Consider the following 5,319-nt stretch of genomic DNA (forward strand, 5'->3'; position numbering starts at 1 on the left):
TAATGACACTGCTGTATCACTGGCTTTACTGATTAAAGACCATATCTGAAGGAAATCTTTGAACACAACAGAAAGTGACCTTTTAAACCTGCAACACTGATGCTGCATTCAAGGACCATTACAAACATCTGAAAGGACTTAAGAACATGAAGAAAATGTGACTTGTTTCTCTGTAATGAAGCTGTTTTAGTGAAGAAAGTTGAAAGGTCACAGAGCGACTGCTGAATCTTCTGCTCTAAACATGAACTCTGAACTTTGTGATGCTTCAGGAGGAAAACTGCTTCAGTTATTCTCTCAGATTAGTTTCATATTTTCTGCATCAGATTTGAGTGAGATCCTGGAATGAAGACAGAAGAAAAGACTTTGTTCAAAGTTTGATTTATAGTCAAACCTTCCAGTTTATTCACACAATAAAACATCAACACAATATATGAATTCATTCATTAAAATCACAGTTTTTCCTCATTTGTTTGATGATTTTGACAAAAACAAACACAAACACACACACATGGTCTGCCATACTCATGAAGAGAAATGTCGACATTTTTCAATACAAATATTCCAGAAACATTTAGAGGATAGAGAAGTTTACATTTTCATGTGGAGAAATATTTTAGTAAATCAAAATGATGATGAGCAGTGATAGCCTCCATAAACAGTCACAGGAAAGATCTCCTTTAAAAACTCAGAAACATCAAGAGAACAACTAGAAGATGTGGAGGTACCACCCATAATGTTTGACTGACAGCTGATCTCTGTGCAGAAATGATGGAGAGAAAATAAAATGAAACTAAAATACAGATTTAAACCCACAATATGAAAGACTTCAGTCTATTTGAGCTTAATCAACTCAGCAGTGGCTCCAAAGTAAACCCAGTCCAGCATAGAGCGGCTGAGTGAATGTGGTCTGGACTCTGTGGAGGAGAGTCATGGTTTCAGAGACGCTGTAGAAGGACAAAATACCTGCTCTGTGATCCAGGTACACTCCTACTCTGGAGGAACGAGGACCTGAGACAGGAGTTTGGATGTTGTTGTACCAAAATGTAATAACTGTTGTTGTTACAATCTAATGACCAAGATTTGTCATTATGTCCAAATCCACATTCATTACCACCTCTTCTGCTGATATTCTTGTATGCGACTGCTACATAAACTCCTCCCCCTCTCCACTCCACCTCCCAGTAACAACGTCCAGTCAGACTCTCTCTACTCAGGACCTGCCACCTGTTAGTGAATCTGTCTGGATGATCAGAATAACACTGCTGTTGATTCATTAATGTTGCTTTTCTGTTCCCTCTGATAATAACAGCTGTTTGTTTGCTGTGTTTGGATCCAGTGTGATTTCACATGAATATTTTAAGAATGCTCTGGTGGATCTGACAGTAAAACATCCACTTCAGTGACTGTCAGTGAGATGTTTGTCCATTCCTCTCTCAGAATGTCCTGTAGTTTATCTCTGACCTCTGACACAGCTGCTGTCACATCCTCAAAGTAGCTCAGAGGACGGATATTGATGCTGGATGAGTCTGTAGACTCACTGAGTGCTGACAGTGAGGGGTAGTTGTGTAGAAACTGGATGTGATCCTCTGTGTGTGAGAGCTGCTTCAGCTCAGCATCTTTCCTCTTCAGCTCAGTGATCTCCTGCTCCAGCTTCTCCTCAAGCTCTTTGACTCGACTCACTTCAGTTTCCTGCTGGGATCTGATCTGCTGCTTCACATCAGAGCTTCTTTTCTGGATGAGATGGATCAGCTCAGTGAAGATCTTCTCACTGTGCTCCACTGTTTGATCAGCAGACTGATTGATGGCCTCCACCTCCTGTTGAAGCAGCTTCACATCTTTCTCTCTGTCCTGGATTCTCTGCTGGATGTTTTGTCGACTCACCTCCAGCTCTCTCTGCCTCTCAGTCCTTTCTGCTGCAGCTGAGACTGTGTCGTGGCCTTTATGTTCATCCACAGAGCAGAGATAACAGATACTCTGCTGATCAGTACGGCAGAACATCTTCATCACCTCATCATGACGAGAGCAGATGTTCTCCTGGAGCTTCTTGGAGGGCTCCACCAGCTTGTGTTTCTTGAATGTAGGTGAATCATAATGAGTCTGAAGGTGTTTCTCACAGTAAGATGCCAGACAGAATAAACAGGACTTGAAGGCTTTCATTTTTCTTCCAGTGCAGACATCACAGGCCACATCTTCAGGTCCAGCATAGCAGTGATCAGCAGGAGCAGCTTGGAGTCCAGTCTTCTTCAGCTCCTCCACTAAATCTGCTAACATGGTGTTTTTCACCAGGACAGGCCTCGCTGTGAAAGTCTGTCTGCACTGAGGGCAGCTGTAGATTTTCTTCTTTTCCTCTTCATCCCAGAAGCTTTTAATACAGTTCATGCAGTAGCTGTGTCCACAGGGAATAGTCACCGGATCCTTCAGTAGATCCAAACAGACTGAACAGCAGAATTTTGTTTGATCCATTTGATTCATGTGCTGTGCCGTTTCACCGTCTCTCAGTGACTGTCAGACAGTTTCACTTCCTCTGAACAGAAACAACCTCTGTGCTCTGAAGGGAAACAGATCTCTGCTCTTGTTCACCTCCTACAGGAAATGAGGCTCACCAGCAACTGCATTTACACCATGTTGTTTAGACCCATCCTGATACAGACACATCTGTGAAGGGAGGCACTAAAGAAATATCCTGGCAGTGACAAGAGCGAGGGTGTGGTCTGTTTATTACAAAGTATTAGAGCCTCCTTAAGATAAAACTACTTATTTTGAGGTTAAAGTTCACATTTTTTTTCCAGGAAATAGTTGAAATATGGAGATTACAGTTGTTGGTTCAAGATAAACTACCACAGCTTCTGTACCCTCAACAAAATGCTTTGTATAGATGAGTTAATGAAAGCGTACTTCTCGATCTATTTTAGTTATAAGAAAATCATTTTTCTTTCTCCAGATGATGTAAAATTAAAGAAAAAAGTTTTAAAAAAGTAAATTTAAAAAAACACTCAAAATCTTAATCTGCTACCTAGTGGATGGTGGTTATACGGAGCCCCGCAGGGGACATGGGAGAAAAAAAAATTAAGACGGACTTTTGCGAGATCTCGCAAAACTAACTCGAGATCTCGCAAAACTTTTAGCCGCATTCTTCGGACGCCGGCTCGAAGCCGACCGGGAGGTCGAGGCACGATGTGCCGGGAAAGCGGTGTTCCTCCCGGCTGTAGTAGGTCTCGACCTCCCGTTAGCTTCGAGCTAACGGGAAGAATGCGAATTTGCGAGATCTCGCAAAACTTTTGCGAGATCCCGAGATAGTTTTGCGAGATCTCACAAAAGTCCGTCTTACTTTTTTTTTCTCCCATGTCCCCTCCGGGGCTCCGTAGTTAACCTTTCATTTAAACTTTCTTGTTGAATTATGGCAGTTTGAGGTAATGCTATTACACATGCGAACACTAGAGGGCGTACAGCGCTCTGGTGGTATTGAGCAGTGTTTTGGGGCACAGAGGAAGAATAAACCTGTTGTGAAGCTAACTCTAGTTTAACGTTCATGTCTTTTCTATTCTTTACCACAGGTTAGTAAATATGCATTAAAATAAATGTTCACTGCACCCTTTATAAATAGAAAAATGTTGTATATTTGGAAAATTGTGAGTTAAAGCTGCAGGTGATGCTAATGCTAGCTTAGTGGATAATGTGGAATAGGGTTTGTGTGCTTGTGTGCTTGTGTGTTTGTGTGCGTGCGTGTGTGTGGCAGTTAACCTAAACCACATGAGAGACTGTGTTTGTTTTATACCAAAACCATTGTTTTTGTAAGAAGTGAAACCATTAAAAAAGAAGTTACATTGTCAGTACATTAGAAACACGTCACATAAATAATTTAGTGCTGTAACAAGTATTAAAATGATTAAAAACAGATTCATTTAATATGCTTTATAAATGTATTTAAAAAGGAAGTACAGGGAGCACAAGTGTGTTTTGTGTGTCTGTTATAAAGAATGCTATATTTTTATATATGATAAAGTTTAATGTTAGATATTGTAGTTGTAATATTTTCAATGGACTCGAGCAGCATGTTTTGTCAGAGTTGTGCTGAGAGATTTATATAGACTCTAGCAAAGGAAACTGTGGCCATGTATTGTAAATGGGACTGAAGCAGAAGGTCTTTCCTTTGCATTGAATGTAATGATTCCTGAAGCTGTTCAAAGACACTATTGTGAAGAACAAACCTTCCTGTTGTGAAGATAACAGCAGCTCAATCTGTGTGCCTTCTCTATTCTTTACCAGAGCACCACACGTTGTTGGCACAGGAAACCAGTTGCATCTGGTCAAAAGGAAAAAAAACAAACAATCTTGGCTGACAATGCACAGATTGAAGGATAACAATGGTTACACCCTTGTGGATTACAGAGGATGTATTTTGTATCACAAGACAGGATAAGACGGCTGATCAGTTTGTTTCACTAACTTATCTAAACCTGGCATTTTGTAGAGGGTCACAGTGTCACAGTGCCTTCGCCCTGCAACTCCCTCGTTCCCCAAGTCTGTCTCATTGTTGATTACCTGTTTGCCACAGACCAAGTATTTCCTGTTTGCAAATAAAGTTTGTGAAATTCAAGAGAGTGCTTCGCATTGTGTCTGCATCTGGGTTCACGTTCACGCAAAAATGATCAATACTTTGTTTTGTCCTGTCTGGAACTGTAGCAATCAGAATTATTGTCTGAAGGCCGAGAAAAATGCCCAACAGATTTACTTTCCCAAGTGGGCCTTTTGCTATACTGGTCCACTTGATTGTCATAGTTTATTTGATCTTTATTAGTTATTTTTATTCTAAGTTATTGTAATCAGGCCAGACTGGACTCAGGGACGGGAAAGAAAAACAAGAAGAAAAGTTCAGAAGAAAGTTAACAGAAGGAGAGGAGAAAAAGGAGAAAAGAGAGAGAGAGACAATGAAAATCTGCTTCATCACCTGCTGAAGGAAAGAAAAACAAAACAAACAAAAAGAAAACAACACACTAGCGAAATTAGAGCAACATCCAACATATGCATAGATAACAGCAGTGATGGGAATGACGGCGTTACTTTTTTCAGTAACGAGTAATCTAACTAATTACTATTCCTATCCTTACAACACCATTAGCGTTACTAACAAGAAAATGTGGCGCAGTCGCGTTACTATTTTTCAACAGACGGTTGAAGCTGTGTTCAGGTTACTGCAGCTTACATCAGTTGCAGGAAGTAGCTGTAAGTAATCTGGGCGCTACAGCTTTAAGCAGCTGCGCGCCCCCGGACGGCAATCACTTTCTGCACGATCACTTTTTGGCACAACACCTGGAGCTC

General features: G+C 40.9%; 1 pseudogene; it reads right to left on the reverse strand.

Annotated features, from left to right (window-relative positions):
* Positions 1-362: 362 nt before the first annotated feature.
* LOC121813735 lies at positions 363-2,669 on the reverse strand (annotated as a pseudogene).
* Between the last annotated feature and the right edge of the window lie 2,650 nt (positions 2,670-5,319).

Source organism: Haplochromis burtoni, unplaced genomic scaffold (genome assembly GCF_018398535.1).
Source record: "Haplochromis burtoni strain Fernald_Lab_line unplaced genomic scaffold, NCSU_Asbu1 Contig_2377, whole genome shotgun sequence".
Classification (NCBI taxonomy): domain Eukaryota; kingdom Metazoa; phylum Chordata; class Actinopteri; order Cichliformes; family Cichlidae; genus Haplochromis; species Haplochromis burtoni.